Source organism: Pseudophryne corroboree, unplaced genomic scaffold, assembly GCF_028390025.1.
Source record: "Pseudophryne corroboree isolate aPseCor3 unplaced genomic scaffold, aPseCor3.hap2 scaffold_1354, whole genome shotgun sequence".
Classification (NCBI taxonomy): Eukaryota; Metazoa; Chordata; class Amphibia; order Anura; family Myobatrachidae; genus Pseudophryne; species Pseudophryne corroboree.
In genome coordinates this window covers 67,898-88,890 of record NW_026967980.1, presented here as the reverse complement: position 1 = coordinate 88,890, position 20,993 = coordinate 67,898, and the positions used below count along the sequence as shown (strand labels likewise).

At 34.6% G+C, this 20,993-nt stretch overlaps 3 non-coding genes across 3 annotated transcripts; all 3 read left to right on the top strand.

Moving 5' to 3' along the window:
- Positions 1-1,033: 1,033 nt before the first annotated feature.
- Positions 1,034-1,107, top strand: TRNAN-AUU (transfer RNA asparagine (anticodon AUU)). Its single transcript has one exon. It is a non-coding gene; the product is annotated as a tRNA-Asn (tRNA).
- A 10,443-nt stretch (positions 1,108-11,550) lies between these two features.
- On the top strand, positions 11,551-11,624 carry TRNAN-AUU (transfer RNA asparagine (anticodon AUU)). Its single transcript has one exon. It is a non-coding gene; the product is annotated as a tRNA-Asn (tRNA).
- Positions 11,625-16,222: 4,598 nt separating this feature from the next.
- TRNAN-AUU (transfer RNA asparagine (anticodon AUU)) lies at positions 16,223-16,296 on the top strand. The gene has a single exon. It is a non-coding gene; the product is annotated as a tRNA-Asn (tRNA).
- The last annotated feature ends 4,697 nt before the right edge of the window (positions 16,297-20,993 follow it).

Below are 20,993 nucleotides of genomic sequence, written 5' to 3'. Positions count from 1 at the left end.
CCCCTGTTATGGTGTAGGGTACCTGGCCTTCTCTGATGTAATCAGAGTTAGATTTGATTCAGTGATTTTATAAAAAACAGCTAGGAAGCACAATTTTACAGTGGGTTGCAGAGAAAAAAAATATGCTGGCAGAAAAATCCAATTGAGTGATTAAACAGCTCTTCATTTTCTGGCTTTATTTTTATGCTAACAAATTTGTTCTCTGAAAAGTGTCCACAAAGCCAAGTCTCTGATTAACACCTTTGTAAGGATGGTTTTTCACCTATTACTAAATTAAACTTGCTTCATTGGAAAGGCAGCAAGATGCATCCTCATTTCAATGTCTACTGAAATAATACAGGTTGACACCAGGAAACATTAACGCCACTGCATCCTTGCTGCTTTCTCGTGTGGAAGTCTGTTTAATGTGAAAACAAGGTGATATCTAATTAGCACACAGGTAAGGAATTACGAAAATCTTTATTTAAGGGTGAAGATGTTTCTCACAAAATTGTTGCCCCAATGCATCATTGAAATTCAAGCTGGAAAGATGATTTTAATATATCACTTGTACATTTTGTATTGCTCTTCTGGTGACAATGTAGTTTTTTTGTCAATTACCATTTTAATAACAGGGTAAAGAAAATTAAGTGGATTTTTGAAAGAAAACTATACTGTCAATATACTATTAAAACAAATTAAAATGGTAAAAGTTATTGTACTTTAAGTAAAAATAAAAGAGCAAAAATATCAATCCCAGTTTTGATTACTTAAATTAACAAAAAAAATGCATATAGCAAAGGATAGTTTCAATCTGCCTACCTCTGGGTTATGGGTCCAGCATGCTTCCATTGCAGTACTCTGCTGCCCATGTAAGTGCAAGAGATCCTGAAGCACTCACTCATCATGGGAAAGTACCAATGTGTTTATTCGTTGGTTGATGGAAGAAACATCTTACAAAAACTCTCCAGATTATTGATTTTTTAATGTTTTTCTAGGAAACGTTCTAGATGTATGCTTATTAGCCTTTGTCAGGATGTACTTTTTGCAAAGTGTCTCTGTGGCGCAATCGGTTAGTGTGTTTGGCTATTAACCAAAAGGTTGGTGGTTCAATCCCACCCAGGGATGTAATTAACCTTGTGATCAGATTTTGGTGATATTTAAGTAGACAAGTCAAAATTTCAAACCTCCTCTTATGGTGTAGGGTACATGGCCTTCTCTGATGTAATCAGAGTTAGATTTGATTCAGTGATTTTATAAAAAACAGCTAGGAAGCACAATTTAGCAGTGGGTTGCAGAGAAAAAAAATATGCTGGCAGAAAAATCCAATCGAGTGATTAAACAGCTCATCATTTTCTGGCTTTATTTTTATGCTAACAAATTTGTTCTCTGAAAAGTGTCCACAAAGCCAAGTCTCTGATTAACACCTTTGTAAGGATGGTTTTTCACCTATTACTAAATTAAACTTGCTTCATTGGAAAGGCAGCAAGATGCATCCTCATTTCAATGTCTACTGAAATAATACAAGTTGACACCAGGAAACATTAACGCCACTGCATCCTTGCTGCTTTCTCATGTGGAAGTCTGTTTAATGTGAAAACAAGGTGATATATAATTAGCACACAGGTAAGGAATTAAGAAAATCTTTATTTAAGGGTGAAGATGTTTCTCACAAAATTGTTGACCCAATGCATCATTGAAATTCAAGCTGGAAAGATGATTTTAATATATCACTTGTACATTTTGTATTGCTCTTCTGGTGACAATGTAGTTTGTTTTTGTCAATTACCATTTTAATAATAGGGTAAAGAAAATTAAGTGGATTTTTGAAAGAAAACAATACTGTCAATATACTATTAAAACAAATTAAAATGGTAAAAGTTATTGTACTTTAAGTAAAAATAAAAGAGACAAAATATCAATCCCAGTTTTGGATTACTTTAATTAACAAAAAAAAAATGCATATAGCAGAGGATAGTTTCAATCTGCTTACCTCTGGGTTATGGGCCCAGCATGCTTCCATTGCAGTACTCTGCTGCACATGTAAGTTCAAGAGATCCTGAAGCACTCACTCATCATGGGAAAGTACCAATGTGTTTCTTCGTTGGTTGATGGAAGAAACATCTTACAAAAACTCTCCAGATTATTGACTTTTTAAAGTTTTTCTAGGAAACGTTTTAGATGAATGCTTATTAGCCTTTGTCAGTATGGACTTTTGCAAAGTGTCTCTGTGGCGCAATCAGTTAGTATGTACGGCTATTAACCAAAAGGTTGGTGGTTCAATCCCACCCAGGGACCTAATTGACCTTGTTATCAGATTTTGGTGATCTTTAAGTAGACAAGTCAAAATTTCAAACCCTCTGTTATGGTGTAGGGTACCTGGCCTTCTCTGATGTAATCAGAGTTAGATTTGATTCAGTGATTTTATAAAAACAGCTAGGAAGCACAATTTAGCAGTGGGTTGCAGAGAAAAAAAATATGCTGGCAGAAAAATCCAATTGAGTGATTAAACAGCTCTTTATTTTCTGGCTTTATTTTTATGCTAACAAATTTGTTCTCTGAAAAGTGTCCACAAAGCCAAGTCTCTGATTAACACCTTTGTAAGGATGGTTTTTCACCTATTACTAAATTAAACTTGCTTCATTGGAAAGGCAGCAAGATGCATCCTCATTTCAATGTCTACTGAAATAATACAGGTTGACACCAGGAAACATTAACGCCACTGCATCCTTGCTGCTTTCTCATGTGGAAGTCTGTTTAATGTGAAAACAAGGTGATATCTAATTAGCACACAGGTAAGGAATTAAGAAAATCTTTATTTAAGGGTGAAGGTGTTTCTCACAAAATCGTTGCCCCAATGCATCATTGAAATTCAAGCTGGAAAGATGATTTTAATATATCACTTGTACATTTTGTATTGCTCTTCTGGTGACAATGTAGTTTGTTTTTGTCAATTACCATTTTAATAATAGGGTAAAGAAAATTAAGTGGATTTTTGAAAGAAAACAATACTGTCAATATACTATTAAAACAAATTAAAATGGTAAAAGTTATTGTACTTTAAGTAAAAATAAAAGAGCCAAAATATCAATCCCAGTTTTGGATTACTTTAATTAACAAACAAAAAAATGCATATAGCAGAGGATAGTTTCAATCTGCCTACCTCTGGGTTATGGGCCCAGCATGCTTCCATTGCTGTACTCTGCTGCACATGTAAGTGCAAGAGATCCTGAAGCACTCACTCATCATGGGAAAGTACCAATGTGTTTCTTCGTTGGTTGATAGAAGAAACATCTTACAAAAACTCTCCAGATTATTGACTTTTTTAAGTTTTTCTAGGAAACGTTTTAGATGAATGCTTATTAGCATTTGTCAGTATGTACTTTTAGCAAAGTGTCTCTGTGGCGCAATCAGTTAGTGTGTACGGCTATTAACCAAAAGGTTGGTGGTTCAATCCCACCCAGGGACGTAATTGACCTTGTTATCAGATTTTGGTGATCTTTAAGTAGACAAGTCAAATTTCATACCCCCTGTTATGGTGTAGGGTACCTGGCCTTCTCTGATGTAATCAGAGTTAGATTTGATTCAGTGATTTTATAAAAACATCTAGGAAGCACAATTTAGCAGTGGGTTGCAGAGAAAAAGAAATATGCTGGCAAAAAAACCAAATTGCGTGATTAAACAGCTCTTCATTTTCTGGCTTTATTTTTATGCTAACAAATTTGTTCTCTGAAAAGTGTCCACAAAGCCAAGTCTCTGATTAACACCTTTGTAAGGATGGTTTTTCACCTATTACTAAATTAAACTTGCTTCATTGGAAAGGCAGCAAGATGCATCCTCATTTCAATGTCTACTGAAATAATACAAGTTGACACCAGGAAACATTAACGCCACTGCATCCTTGCTGCTTTCTCATGTGGAAGTCTGTTTAATATGAAAACAAGGTGATATCTAATTAGCACACAGGTAAGGAATTAAGAAAATCTTTATTTAAGGGTGAAGATGTTTCTCACAAAATCGTTGCCCCAATGCATCATTGAAATTCAAGCTGGAAAGATGATTTTAATATATCACTTGTACATTTTGTATTGCTCTTCTGGTGACAATGTAGTTTGTTTTTGTCAATTACCATTTTAATAATAGGGTAAAGAAAATGAAGTGGATTTTTGAAAGAAAACAATACTGTCAATATACTATTAAAACAAATTAAAATGGTAAAAGTTATTGTACTTTAAGTAAAAATAAAAGAGACAAAATATCAATCCCAGTTTTGGATTACTTTAATTAACAAAAAAAATGCATATAGCAGAGGATAGTTTCAATCTGCCTACCTCTGGGTTATGGGCCCAGCATGCTTCCATTGCAGTACTCTGCTGCACATGTAAGTGCAAGAGATCCTGAAGCACTCACTCATCATGGGAAAGTACCAATGTGTTTCTTCGTTGGTTGATGGAAGAAACATCTTACAAAAACTCTCCAGATTATTGACTTTTTAAAGTTTTTCTAGGAAACGTTTTAGATGAATGCTTATTAGCCTTTGTCAGTATGGACTTTTGCAAAGTGTCTCTGTGGCGCAATCAGTTAGTTTGTACGGCTATTAACCATAAGGTTGGTGGTTCAATCCCACCCAGGGACCTAATTGACCTTGTTATCAGATTTTGGTGATCTTTAAGTAGACAAGTCAAAATTTCAAACTCCCTGTTATGGTGTAGGGTACCTGGCCTTCTCTGATGTAATCAGAGTTAGATTTGATTCAGTGATTTCATAAAAACAGCTAGGAAGCACAATTTAGCAGTGGGTTGCAGAGAAAAAAAATATGCTGGCAGAAAAATCCAATCGAGTGATTAAACAGCTCTTCATTTTCTGGCTTTATTTTTATGCTAACAAATTTGTTCTCTGAAAAGTGTCCACAAAGCCAAGTCTCTGATTAACACCTTTGTAAGGATGGTTTTTCACCTATTACTAAATTAAACTTGCTTCATTGGAAAGGCAGCAAGATGCATCCTCATTTCAATGTCTACTGAAATAATACAAGTTGACACCAGGAAACATTAACGCCACTGCATCCTTGCTGCTTTCTCATGTGGAAGTCTGTTTAATGTGAAAACAAGGTGATATATAATTAGCACACAGGTAAGGAATTAAGAAAATCTTTATTTAAGGGTGAAGATGTTTCTCACAAAATTGTTGACCCAATGCATCATTGAAATTCAAGCTGGAAAGATGATTTTAATATATCACTTGTACATTTTGTATTGCTCTTCTGGTGACGATGTAGTTTGTTTTTGTCAATTACCATTTTAATAATAGGGTAAAGAAAATTAAGTGGATTTTTGAAAGAAAACAATACTGTCAATATACTATTAAAACAAATTAAAATGGTAAAAGTTATTGTACTTTAAGTAAAAATAAAAGAGACAAAATATCAATCCCAGTTTTGGATTACTTTAATTAACAAAAAAAAAATGCATATAGCAGAGGATAGTTTCAATCTGCTTACCTCTGGGTTATGGGCCCAGCATGCTTCCATTGCAGTACTCTGCTGCACATGTAAGTTCAAGAGATCCTGAAGCACTCACTCATCATGGGAAAGTACCAATGTGTTTCTTCGTTGGTTGATGGAAGAAACATCTTACAAAAACTCTCCAGATTATTGACTTTTTAAAGTTTTTCTAGGAAACGTTTTAGATGAATGCTTATTAGCCTTTGTCAGTATGGACTTTTGCAAAGTGTCTCTGTGGCGCAATCAGTTAGTATGTACGGCTATTAACCAAAAGGTTGGTGGTTCAATCCCACCCAGGGACCTAATTGACCTTGTTATCAGATTTTGGTGATCTTTAAGTAGACAAGTCAAAATTTCAAACCCTCTGTTATGGTGTAGGGTACCTGGCCTTCTCTGATGTAATCAGAGTTAGATTTGATTCAGTGATTTTATAAAAACAGCTAGGAAGCACAATTTAGCAGTGGGTTGCAGAGAAAAAAAATATGCTGGCAGAAAAATCCAATTGAGTGATTAAACAGCTCTTTATTTTCTGGCTTTATTTTTATGCTAACAAATTTGTTCTCTGAAAAGTGTCCACAAAGCCAAGTCTCTGATTAACACCTTTGTAAGGATGGTTTTTCACCTATTACTAAATTAAACTTGCTTCATTGGAAAGGCAGCAAGATGCATCCTCATTTCAATGTCTACTGAAATAATACAGGTTGACACCAGGAAACATTAACGCCACTGCATCCTTGCTGCTTTCTCATGTGGAAGTCTGTTTAATGTGAAAACAAGGTGATATCTAATTAGCACACAGGTAAGGAATTAAGAAAATCTTTATTTAAGGGTGAAGGTGTTTCTCACAAAATCGTTGCCCCAATGCATCATTGAAATTCAAGCTGGAAAGATGATTTTAATATATCACTTGTACATTTTGTATTGCTCTTCTGGTGACAATGTAGTTTGTTTTTGTCAATTACCATTTTAATAATAGGGTAAAGAAAATTAAGTGGATTTTTGAAAGAAAACAATACTGTCAATATACTATTAAAACAAATTAAAATGGTAAAAGTTATTGTACTTTAAGTAAAAATAAAAGAGCCAAAATATCAATCCCAGTTTTGGATTACTTTAATTAACAAACAAAAAAATGCATATAGCAGAGGATAGTTTCAATCTGCCTACCTCTGGGTTATGGGCCCAGCATGCTTCCATTGCTGTACTCTGCTGCACATGTAAGTGCAAGAGATCCTGAAGCACTCACTCATCATGGGAAAGTACCAATGTGTTTCTTCGTTGGTTGATAGAAGAAACATCTTACAAAAACTCTCCAGATTATTGACTTTTTTAAGTTTTTCTAGGAAACGTTTTAGATGAATGCTTATTAGCATTTGTCAGTATGTACTTTTAGCAAAGTGTCTCTGTGGCGCAATCAGTTAGTGTGTACGGCTATTAACCAAAAGGTTGGTGGTTCAATCCCACCCAGGGACGTAATTGACCTTGTTATCAGATTTTGGTGATCTTTAAGTAGACAAGTCAAATTTCATACCCCCTGTTATGGTGTAGGGTACCTGGCCTTCTCTGATGTAATCAGAGTTAGATTTGATTCAGTGATTTTATAAAAACATCTAGGAAGCACAATTTAGCAGTGGGTTGCAGAGAAAAAGAAATATGCTGGCAAAAAAACCAAATTGCGTGATTAAACAGCTCTTCATTTTCTGGCTTTATTTTTATGCTAACAAATTTGTTCTCTGAAAAGTGTCCACAAAGCCAAGTCTCTGATTAACACCTTTGTAAGGATGGTTTTTCACCTATTACTAAATTAAACTTGCTTCATTGGAAAGGCAGCAAGATGCATCCTCATTTCAATGTCTACTGAAATAATACAAGTTGACACCAGGAAACATTAACGCCACTGCATCCTTGCTGCTTTCTCATGTGGAAGTCTGTTTAATATGAAAACAAGGTGATATCTAATTAGCACACAGGTAAGGAATTAAGAAAATCTTTATTTAAGGGTGAAGATGTTTCTCACAAAATCGTTGCCCCAATGCATCATTGAAATTCAAGCTGGAAAGATGATTTTAATATATCACTTGTACATTTTGTATTGCTCTTCTGGTGACAATGTAGTTTGTTTTTGTCAATTACCATTTTAATAATAGGGTAAAGAAAATGAAGTGGATTTTTGAAAGAAAACAATACTGTCAATATACTATTAAAACAAATTAAAATGGTAAAAGTTATTGTACTTTAAGTAAAAATAAAAGAGACAAAATATCAATCCCAGTTTTGGATTACTTTAATTAACAAAAAAAATGCATATAGCAGAGGATAGTTTCAATCTGCCTACCTCTGGGTTATGGGCCCAGCATGCTTCCATTGCAGTACTCTGCTGCACATGTAAGTGCAAGAGATCCTGAAGCACTCACTCATCATGGGAAAGTACCAATGTGTTTCTTCGTTGGTTGATGGAAGAAACATCTTACAAAAACTCTCCAGATTATTGACTTTTTAAAGTTTTTCTAGGAAACGTTTTAGATGAATGCTTATTAGCCTTTGTCAGTATGGACTTTTGCAAAGTGTCTCTGTGGCGCAATCAGTTAGTTTGTACGGCTATTAACCATAAGGTTGGTGGTTCAATCCCACCCAGGGACCTAATTGACCTTGTTATCAGATTTTGGTGATCTTTAAGTAGACAAGTCAAAATTTCAAACTCCCTGTTATGGTGTAGGGTACCTGGCCTTCTCTGATGTAATCAGAGTTAGATTTGATTCAGTGATTTCATAAAAACAGCTAGGAAGCACAATTTAGCAGTGGGTTGCAGAGAAAAAAAATATGCTGGCAGAAAAATCCAATCGAGTGATTAAACAGCTCTTCATTTTCTGGCTTTATTTTTATGCTAACAAATTTGTTCTCTGAAAAGTGTCCACAAAGCCAAGTCTCTGATTAACACCTTTGTAAGGATGGTTTTTCACCTATTACTAAATTAAACTTGCTTCATTGGAAAGGCAGCAAGATGCATCCTCATTTCAATGTCTACTGAAATAATACAAGTTGACACCAGGAAACATTAACGCCACTGCATCCTTGCTGCTTTCTCATGTGGAAGTCTGTTTAATGTGAAAACAAGGTGATATATAATTAGCACACAGGTAAGGAATTAAGAAAATCTTTATTTAAGGGTGAAGATGTTTCTCACAAAATTGTTGACCCAATGCATCATTGAAATTCAAGCTGGAAAGATGATTTTAATATATCACTTGTACATTTTGTATTGCTCTTCTGGTGACAATGTAGTTTGTTTTTGTCAATTACCATTTTAATAATAGGGTAAAGAAAATGAAGTGGATTTTTGAAAGAAAACAATACTGTCAATATACTATTAAAACAAATTAAAATGGTAAAAGTTATTGTACTTTAAGTAAAAATAAAAGAGACAAAATATCAATCCCAGTTTTGGATTACTTTAATTAACAAAAAAAAAATGCATATAGCAGAGGATAGTTTCAATCTGCTTACCTCTGGGTTATGGGCCCAGCATGCTTCCATTGCAGTACTCTGCTGCACATGTAAGTTCAAGAGATCCTGAAGCACGCACTCATCATGGGAAAGTACCAATGTGTTTCTTCGTTGGTTGATGGAAGAAACATCTTACAAAAACTCTCCAGATTATTGACTTTTTAAAGTTTTTCTAGGAAACGTTTTAGATGAATGCTAATTAGCCTTTGCAGTATGAACTTTTGCAAAGTGTCTCTGTGGCGCAATCAGTTAGTATGTACGACTATTAACCAAAAGGTTGGTGGTTCAATCCCACCCAGGGACCTAATTGACCTTGTTATCAGATTTTGGTGATCTTTAAGTAGACAAGTCAAATTTCATACCCCCTGTTATGGTGTAGGGTACCTGGCCTTCTCTGATGTAATCAGAGTTAGATTTGATTCAGTGATTTTATAAAAACATCTAGGAAGCACAATTTAGCAGTGGGTTGCAGAGAAAAAGAAATATGCTGGCAAAAAAATCAAATTGCGTGATTAAACAGCTCTTTATTTTCTGGCTTTATTTTTATGCTAACAAATTTGTTCTCTGAAAAGTGTCCACAAAGCCAAGTCTCTGATTAACACCTTTGTAAGGATGGTTTTTCACCTATTACTAAATTAAACTTGCTTCATTGGAAAGGCAGCAAGATGCATCCTCATTTCAATGTCTACTGAAATAATACAGGTTGACACCAGGAAACATTAACGCCACTGCATCCTTGCTGCTTTCTCATGTGGAAGTCTGTTTAATGTGAAAACAAGGTGATATCTAATTAGCACACAGGTAAGGAATTAAGAAAATCTTTATTTAAGGGTGAAGATGTTTCTCACAAAATTGTTGACCCAATGCATCATTGAAATTCAAGCTGGAAAGATGATTTTAATATATCACTTGTACATTTTGTATTGCTCTTCTGGTGACAATGTAGTTTTTTTTGTCAATTACCATTTTAATAATAGGGTAAAGAAAATTAAGTGGATTTTTGAAAGAAAACTATACTGTCAATATACTATTAAAACAAATTAAAAATGGTAAAAGTTATTGTACTTTAAGTAAAAATAAAAGAGAAAAAATATCAATCCCAGTTTTGATTACTTAAATTAACAAAAAAAAATGCATATAGCAAAGGATAGTTTCAATCTGCCTACCTCTGGGTTATGGGTCCAGCATGCTTCCATTGCAGTACTCTGCTGCACATGTAAGTGCAAGAGATCCTGAAGCACTCACTCATCATGGGAAAGTACCAATGTGTTTATTCATTGGTTGATGGAAGAAACATCTTACAAAAACTCTCCAGATTATTGATTTTTTAATGTTTTTCTAGGAAACGTTCTAGATGTATGCTTATTAGCCTTTGTCAGTATGTACTGTTTGCAAAGTGTCTCGGTGGCGCAATCGGTTAGTGTGTTCGGCTATTAACCAAAAGTTTGGTGGTTCAATCCCACCCAAGGACATAATTGACCTTGTGATCACATTTTGGTGATATTTAAGTAGACAAGTCAAAATTTCAAACCCCCTCTTATTGTGTAGGGTACCTGGCCTTCTCTGATGTAATCAGAGTTAGATTTGATTCAGTGATTTTATAAAAAACAGCTAGGAAGCACAATTTAGCAGTGGGTTGCAGAGAAAAAAAATATGCTGGCAGAAAAATCCAATCGAGTGATTAAACAGCTCTTCATTTTCTGGCTTTATTTTTATGCTAACAAATTTGTTCTCTGAAAAGTGTCCACAAAGCCAAGTCTCTGATTAACACCTTTGTAAGGATGGTTTTTCACCTATTACTAAATTAAACTTGCTTCATTGGAAAGGCAGCAAGATGCATCCTCATTTCAATGTCTACTGAAATAATACAGGTTGACACCAGGAAACATTAACGCCACTGCATCCTTGCTGCTTTCTCGTGTGGAAGTCTGTTTAATGTGAAAACAAGGTGATATCTAATTAGCACACAGGTAAGGAATTACGAAAATCTTTATTTAAGGGTGAAGATGTTTCTCACAAAATTGTTGCCCCAATGCATCATTGAAATTCAAGCTGGAAAGATGATTTTAATATATCACTTGTACATTTTGTATTGCTCTTCTGGTGACAATGTAGTTTTTTTGTCAATTACCATTTTAATAACAGGGTAAAGAAAATTAAGTGGATTTTTGAAAGAAAACTATACTGTCAATATACTATTAAAACAAATTAAAATGGTAAAAGTTATTGTACTTTAAGTAAAAATAAAAGAGCAAAAATATCAATCCCAGTTTTGATTACTTAAATTAACAAAAAAAATGCATATAGCAAAGGATAGTTTCAATCTGCCTACCTCTGGGTTATGGGTCCAGCATGCTTCCATTGCAGTACTCTGCTGCCCATGTAAGTGCAAGAGATCCTGAAGCACTCACTCATCATGGGAAAGTACCAATGTGTTTATTCGTTGGTTGATGGAAGAAACATCTTACAAAAACTCTCCAGATTATTGATTTTTTAATGTTTTTCTAGGAAACGTTCTAGATGTATGCTTATTAGCCTTTGTCAGGATGTACTTTTTGCAAAGTGTCTCTGTGGCGCAATCGGTTAGTGTGTTTGGCTATTAACCAAAAGGTTGGTGGTTCAATCCCACCCAGGGATGTAATTAACCTTGTGATCAGATTTTGGTGATATTTAAGTAGACAAGTCAAAATTTCAAACCTCCTCTTATGGTGTAGGGTACATGGCCTTCTCTGATGTAATCAGAGTTAGATTTGATTCAGTGATTTTATAAAAAACAGCTAGGAAGCACAATTTAGCAGTGGGTTGCAGAGAAAAAAAATATGCTGGCAGAAAAATCCAATCGAGTGATTAAACAGCTCATCATTTTCTGGCTTTATTTTTATGCTAACAAATTTGTTCTCTGAAAAGTGTCCACAAAGCCAAGTCTCTGATTAACACCTTTGTAAGGATGGTTTTTCACCTATTACTAAATTAAACTTGCTTCATTGGAAAGGCAGCAAGATGCATCCTCATTTCAATGTCTACTGAAATAATACAAGTTGACACCAGGAAACATTAACGCCACTGCATCCTTGCTGCTTTCTCATGTGGAAGTCTGTTTAATGTGAAAACAAGGTGATATATAATTAGCACACAGGTAAGGAATTAAGAAAATCTTTATTTAAGGGTGAAGATGTTTCTCACAAAATTGTTGACCCAATGCATCATTGAAATTCAAGCTGGAAAGATGATTTTAATATATCACTTGTACATTTTGTATTGCTCTTCTGGTGACAATGTAGTTTGTTTTTGTCAATTACCATTTTAATAATAGGGTAAAGAAAATTAAGTGGATTTTTGAAAGAAAACAATACTGTCAATATACTATTAAAACAAATTAAAATGGTAAAAGTTATTGTACTTTAAGTAAAAATAAAAGAGACAAAATATCAATCCCAGTTTTGGATTACTTTAATTAACAAAAAAAAATGCATATAGCAGAGGATAGTTTCAATCTGCTTACCTCTGGGTTATGGGCCCAGCATGCTTCCATTGCAGTACTCTGCTGCACATGTAAGTTCAAGAGATCCTGAAGCACTCACTCATCATGGGAAAGTACCAATGTGTTTCTTCGTTGGTTGATGGAAGAAACATTTTACAAAAACTCTCCAGATTATTGACTTTTTAAAGTTTTTCTAGGAAACGTTTTAGATGAATGCTTATTAGCCTTTGTCAGTATGGACTTTTGCAAAGTGTCTCTGTGGCGCAATCAGTTAGTATGTATGGCTATTAACCAAAAGGTTGGTGGTTCAATCCCACCCAGGGACCTAATTGACCTTGTTATCAGATTTTGGTGATCTTTAGGTAGACAAGTCAAAATTTCAAACCCCCTGTTATGGTGTAGGGTACCTGGCCTTCTCTGATGTAATCAGAGTTAGATTTGATTCAGTGATTTTATAAAAACAGCTAGGAAGCACAATTTAGCAGTGGGTTGCAGAGAAAAAAAATATGCTGGCAGAAAAATCCAATTGAGTGATTAAACAGCTCTTTATTTTCTGGCTTTATTTTTATGCTAACAAATTTGTTCTCTGAAAAGTGTCCACAAAGCCAAGTCTCTGATTAACACCTTTGTAAGGATGGTTTTTCACCTATTACTAAATTAAACTTGCTTCATTGGAAAGGCAGCAAGATGCATCCTCATTTCAATGTCTACTGAAATAATACAGGTTGACACCAGGAAACATTAACGCCACTGCATCCTTGCTGCTTTCTCATGTGGAAGTCTGTTTAATGTGAAAACAAGGTGATATCTAATTAGCACACAGGTAAGGAATTAAGAAAATCTTTATTTAAGGGTGAAGGTGTTTCTCACAAAATCGTTGCCCCAATGCATCATTGAAATTCAAGCTGGAAAGATGATTTTAATATATCACTTGTACATTTTGTATTGCTCTTCTGGTGACAATGTAGTTTGTTTTTGTCAATTACCATTTTAATAATAGGGTAAAGAAAATTAAGTGGATTTTTGAAAGAAAACAATACTGTCAATATACTATTAAAACAAATTAAAATGGTAAAAGTTATTGTACTTTAAGTAAAAATAAAAGAGCCAAAATATCAATCCCAGTTTTGGATTACTTTAATTAACAAACAAAAAAATGCATATAGCAGAGGATAGTTTCAATCTGCCTACCTCTGGGTTATGGGCCCAGCATGCTTCCATTGCTGTACTCTGCTGCACATGTAAGTGCAAGAGATCCTGAAGCACTCACTCATCATGGGAAAGTACCAATGTGTTTCTTCGTTGGTTGATAGAAGAAACATCTTACAAAAACTCTCCAGATTATTGACTTTTTTAAGTTTTTCTAGGAAACGTTTTAGATGAATGCTTATTAGCATTTGTCAGTATGTACTTTTAGCAAAGTGTCTCTGTGGCGCAATCAGTTAGTGTGTACGGCTATTAACCAAAAGGTTGGTGGTTCAATCCCACCCAGGGACGTAATTGATCTTGTTATCAGATTTTGGTGATCTTTAAGTAGACAAGTCAAATTTCATACCCCCTGTTATGGTGTAGGGTACCTGGCCTTCTCTGATGTAATCAGAGTTAGATTTGATTCAGTGATTTTATAAAAACATCTAGGAAGCACAATTTAGCAGTGGGTTGCAGAGAAAAAGAAATATGCTGGCAAAAAAACCAAATTGCGTGATTAAACAGCTCTTCATTTTCTGGCTTTATTTTTATGCTAACAAATTTGTTCTCTGAAAAGTGTCCACAAAGCCAAGTCTCTGATTAACACCTTTGTAAGGATGGTTTTTCACCTATTACTAAATTAAACTTGCTTCATTGGAAAGGCAGCAAGATGCATCCTCATTTCAATGTCTACTGAAATAATACAAGTTGACACCAGGAAACATTAACGCCACTGCATCCTTGCTGCTTTCTCATGTGGAAGTCTGTTTAATATGAAAACAAGGTGATATCTAATTAGCACACAGGTAAGGAATTAAGAAAATCTTTATTTAAGGGTGAAGATGCTTCTCACAAAATCGTTGCCCCAATGCATCATTGAAATTCAAGCTGGAAAGATGATTTTAATATATCACTTGTACATTTTGTATTGCTCTTCTGGTGACAATGTAGTTTGTTTTTGTCAATTACCATTTTAATAATAGGGTAAAGAAAATGAAGTGGATTTTTGAAAGAAAACAATACTGTCAATATACTATTAAAACAAATTAAAATGGTAAAAGTTATTGTACTTTAAGTAAAAATAAAAGAGACAAAATATCAATCCCAGTTTTGGATTACTTTAATTAACAAAAAAAATGCATATAGCAGAGGATAGTTTCAATCTGCCTACCTCTGGGTTATGGGCCCAGCATGCTTCCATTGCAGTACTCTGCTGCACATGTAAGTGCAAGAGATCCTGAAGCACTCACTCATCATGGGAAAGTACCAATGTGTTTCTTCGTTGGTTGATGGAAGAAACATCTTACAAAAACTCTCCAGATTATTGACTTTTTAAAGTTTTTCTAGGAAACGTTTTAGATGAATGCTTATTAGCCTTTGTCAGTATGGACTTTTGCAAAGTGTCTCTGTGGCGCAATCAGTTAGTTTGTACGGCTATTAACCATAAGGTTGGTGGTTCAATCCCACCCAGGGACCTAATTGACCTTGTTATCAGATTTTGGTGATCTTTAAGTAGACAAGTCAAAATTTCAAACTCCCTGTTATGGTGTAGGGTACCTGGCCTTCTCTGATGTAATCAGAGTTAGATTTGATTCAGTGATTTCATAAAAACAGCTAGGAAGCACAATTTAGCAGTGGGTTGCAGAGAAAAAAAATATGCTGGCAGAAAAATCCAATCGAGTGATTAAACAGCTCTTCATTTTCTGGCTTTATTTTTATGCTAACAAATTTGTTCTCTGAAAAGTGTCCACAAAGCCAAGTCTCTGATTAACACCTTTGTAAGGATGGTTTTTCACCTATTACTAAATTAAACTTGCTTCATTGGAAAGGCAGCAAGATGCATCCTCATTTCAATGTCTACTGAAATAATACAGGTTGACACCAGGAAACATTAACGCCACTGCATCCTTGCTGCTTTCTCATGTGGAAGTCTGTTTAATATGAAAACAAGGTGATATCTAATTAGCACACAGGTAAGGAATTAAGAAAATCTTTATTTAAGGGTGAAGATGTTTCTCACAAAATCGTTGCCCCAATGCATCATTGAAATTCAAGCTGGAAAGATGATTTTAATATATCACTTGTACATTTTGTATTGCTCTTCTGGTGACAATGTAGTTTTTTTGTCAATTACCATTTTAATAACAGGGTAAAGAAAATTAAGTGGATTTTTGAAAGAAAACTATACTGTCAATATACTATTAAAACAAATTAAAATGGTAAAAGTTATTGTACTTTAAGTAAAAATAAAAGAGCAAAAATATCAATCCCAGTTTTGATTACTTAAATTAACAAAAAAAATGCATATAGCAAAGGATAGTTTCAATCTGCCTACCTCTGGGTTATGGGTCCAGCATGCTTCCATTGCAGTACTCTGCTGCCCATGTAAGTGCAAGAGATCCTGAAGCACTCACTCATCATGGGAAAGTACCAATGTGTTTATTCGTTGGTTGATGGAAGAAACATCTTACAAAAACTCTCCAGATTATTGATTTTTTAATGTTTTTCTAGGAAACGTTCTAGATGTATGCTTATTAGCCTTTGTCAGTATGTACTTTTTGCAAAGTGTCTCTGTGGCGCAATCGGTTAGTGTGTTTGGCTATTAACCAAAAGGTTGGTGGTTCAATCCCACCCAGGGACGTAATTAACCTTGTGATCAGATTTTGGTGATATTTAAGTAGACAAGTCAAAATTTCAAACCTCCTCTTATGGTGTAGGGTACATGGCCTTCTCTGATGTAATCAGAGTTAGATTTGATTCAGTGATTTTATAAAAAACAGCTAGGAAGCACAATTTAGCAGTGGGTTGCAGAGAAAAAAAATATGCTGGCAGAAAAATCCAATTGAGTGATTAAACAGCTCTTCATTTTCTGGCTTTATTTTTATGCTAACAAATTTGTTCTCTGAAAAGTGTCCACAAAGCCAAGTCTCTGATTAACACCTTTGTAAGGATGGTTTTTCACCTATTACTAAATTAAACTTGCTTCATTGGAAAGGCAGCAAGATGCATCCTCATTTCAATGTCTACTGAAATAATACAAGTTGACACCAGGAAACATTAACGCCACTGCATCCTTGCTGCTTTCTCATGTGGAAGTCTGTTTAATGTGAAAACAAGGTGATATCTAATTAGCACACAGGTAAGGAATTAAGAAAATCTTTATTTAAGGGTGAAGATGTTTCTCACAAAATCGTTGCCCCAATGCATCATTGAAATTCAAGCTGGAAAGATGATTTTAATATATCACTTGTACATTTTGTATTGCTCTTCTGGTGACAATGTAGTTTGTTTTTGTCAATTACCATTTAATAATAGGGTAAAGAAAATTAAGTGGATTTTTGAAAGACAACAATACTGTCAATATACTATTAAAACAAATTAAAATGGTAAAAGTTATTGTACTTTAAGTAAAAATAAAAGAGCCAAAATATCAATCCCAGTTTTGGATTACTTTAATTAACAAAAAAAAAAAGCATACAGCAGAGGATAGTTTCAATCTGCCTACCTCTGGGTTATGGGTCCAGCATGCTTCCATTGCTGTACTCTGCTGCACATGTAAGTGCAAGAGATCCTGAAGCACTCACTCATCACGGGAAAGTACCAATGTGTTTCTTCGTTGGTTGATGGAAGAAACATCTTACAAAAATTCTCCAGATTATTGACTTTTTAAAGTTTTGCTAGGAAACGTTTTAGATGAATGCTTATTAGCCTTTGTCAGTATGGACTTTTGCAAAGTGTCTCTGTGGCGCAATCAGTTAGTATGTACGGCTATTAACCAAAAGGTTGGTGGTTCAATCCCACCCAGGGACCTAATTGACCTTGTTATCAGATTTTGGTGATCTTTAAGTAGACAAGTCAAAATTTCAAACCCCCTGTTATGGTGTAGGGTACTTGGCCTTCTCTGATGTAAACAGAGTTAGATTTGATTCAGTGATTTTATAAAAACATCTAGGAAGCACAATTTAGCAGTGGGTTGCAGAGAAAAAAAATATGCTGGCAGAAAAATCCAATTGAGTGATTAAACAGCTCTTTATTTTCTGGCTTTATTTTTATGCTAACAAATTTGTTCTCTGAAAAGTGTCCACAAAGCCAAGTCTCTGATTAACACCTTTGTAAGGATGGTTTTTCACCTATTACTAAATTAAACTTGCTTCATTGGAAAGGCAGCAAGATGCATCCTCATTTCAATGTCTACTGAAATAATACAGGTTGACACCAGGAAACATTAACGCCACTGCATCCTTGCTGCTTTCTCATGTGGAAGTTTGTTTAATATGAAAACAAGGTGATATCTAATTAGCACACAGGTAAGGAATTAAGAAAATCTTTATTTAAGGGTGAAGATGTTTCTCACAAAATCGTTGCCCCAATGCATCATTGAAATTCAAGCTGGAAAGATGATTTTAATATATCACTTGTACATTTTGTATTGCTCTTCTGGTGACAATGTAGTTTGTTTTTGTCAATTACCATTTTAATAATAGGGTAAAGAAAATGAAGTGGATTTTTGAAAGAAAACAATACTGTCAATATACTATTAAAACAAATTAAAATGGTAAAAGTTATTGTACTTTAAGTAAAAATAAAAGAGACAAAATATCAATCCCAGTTTTGGATTACTTTAATTAACAAAAAAAAAATGCATATAGCAGAGGATAGTTTCAATCTGCTTACCTCTGGGTTATGGGTCCAGCATGCTTCCATTGCAGTACTCTGCTGCACATGTAAGTTCAAGAGATCCTGAAGCACTCACTCATCATGGGAAAGTACCAATGTGTTTCTTCGTTGGTTGATGGAAGAAACATCTTACAAAAACTCTCCAGATTATTGACTTTTTAAAGTTTTTCTAGGAAACGTTTTAGATGAATGCTTATTAGCCTTTGTCAGTATGGACTTTTGCAAAGTGTCTCTGTGGCGCAATCAGTTAGTATGTATGGCTATTAACCAAAAGGTTGGTGGTTCAATCCCACCCAGGGACCTAATTGACCTTGTTATCAGATTTTGGTGATCTTTAAGTAGACAAGTCAAAATTTCAAACCCCCTGTTATGGTGTAGGGTACCTGGCCTTCTCTGATGTAATCAGAGTTAGATTTGATTCAGTGATTTTATAAAAACAGCTAGGAAGCACAATTTAGCAGTGGGTTGCAGAGAAAAAAAATATGCTGTCAGAAAAATCCAATTGAGTGATTAAACAGCTCTTTATTTTCTGGCTTTATTTTTATGCTAACAAATTTGTTCTCTGAAAAGTGTCCACAAAGCCTAGTCTCTGATTAACACCTTTGTAAGGATGGTTTTTCACCTATTACTAAATTAAACTTGCTTCATTGGAAAGGCAGCAAGATGCATCCTCATTTCAATGTTTACTGAAATAATACAGGTTGACACCAGGAAACATTAACGCCACTGCATCCTTGCTGCTTTCTCATGTGGAAGTCTGTTTAATGTGAAAACAAGGTGATATCTAATTAGCACACAGGTAAGGAATTAAGAAAATCTTTATTTAAGGGTGAAGGTGTTTCTCACAAAATCGTTGCCCCAATGCATCATTGAAATTCAAGCTGGAAAGATGATTTTAATATATCACTTGTACATTTTGTATTGCTCTTCTGGTGACAATGTAGTTTGTTTTTGTCAATTACCATTTTAATAATAGGGTAAAGAAAATTAAGTGGATTTTTGAAAGAAAACAATACTGTCAATATACTATTAAAACAAATTAAAATGGTAAAAGTTATTGTACTTTAAGTAAAAATAAAAGAGCCAAAATATCAATCCCAGTTTTGGATTACTTTAATTAACAAACAAAAAAATGCATATAGCAGAGGATAGTTTCAATCTGCCTACCTCTGGGTTATGGGCCCAGCATGCTTCCATTGCTGTACTCTGCTGCACATGTAAGTGCAAGAGATCCTGAAGCACTCACTCATCATGGGAAAGTACCAATGTGTTTCTTCGTTGGTTGATAGAAGAAACATCTTACAAAAACTCTCCAGATTATTGACTTTTTTAAGTTTTTCTAGGAAACGTTTTAGATGAATGCTTATTAGCATTTGTCAGTATGTACTTTTAGCAAAGTGTCTCTGTGGCGCAATCAGTTAGTGTGTACGGCTATTAACCAAAAGGTTGGTGGTTCAATCCCACCCAGGGACGTAATTGACCTTGTTATCAGATTTTGGTGATCTTTAAGTAGACAAGTCAAATTTCATACCCCCTGTTATGGTGTAGGGTACCTGGCCTTCTCTGATGTAATCAGAGTTAGATTTGATTCAGTGATTTTATAAAAACATCTAGGAAGCACAATTTAGCAGTGGGTTGCAGAGAAAAAGAAATATGCTGGCAAAAAAACCAAATTGCGTGATTAAACAGCTCTTCATTTTCTGGCTTTATTTTTATGCTAACAAATTTGTTCTCTGAAAAGTGTCCACAAAGCCAAGTCTCTGATTAACACCTTTGTAGGGATGGTTTTTCACCTATTACTAAATTAAACTTGCTTCATTGGAAAGGCAGCAAGATGTATCCTCATTTCAATGTCTACAGAAATAATACAGGTTGACACCAGGAAACATTAATGCCACTGCACCCTTGCTGCTTTCTCATGTGGAAGTCTGTTTAATGTGAAAACAAGGTGATATCTAATTAGCACACAGGTAAGGAATTAAGAAAATCTTTATTTAAGGGTGAAGATGTTTCTCACAAAATCGTTGCCCCAATGCATCATTGAAATTCAAGCTGGAAAGATGATTTTAATATATCACTTGTACATTTTGTATTGCTCTTCTGGTGACAATGTAGTTTGTTTTTGTCAATTACCATTTTAATAATAGGGTAAAGAAAATGAAGTGGATTTTTGAAAGAAAACAATACTGTCAATATACTATTAAAACAAATTAAAATGGTAAAAGTTATTGTACGTTAAGTAAAAATAAAAGAGACAAAATATCAATCCCAGTTTTGGATTACTTTAATTAACAAAAAAAATGCATATAGCAGAGGATAGTTTCAATCTGCCTACCTCTGGGTTATGGGCCCAGCATGCTTCCATTGTAGTACTCTGCTGCACATGTAAGTGCAAGAGATCCTGAAGCACTCACTCATCATGGGAAAGTACCAATGTGTTTCTTCGTTGGTTGATGGAAGAAACATCTTACAAAAACTCTCCAGATTATTGACTTTTTAAAGTTTTTCTAGGAAACGTTTTAGATGAATGCTTATTAGCCTTTGTCAGTATGGACTTTTGCAAAGTGTCTCTGTGGCGCAATCAGTTAGTATGTACGGCTATTAACCATAAGGTTGGTGGTTCAATCCCACCCAGGGACCTAATTGACCTTGTTATCAGAT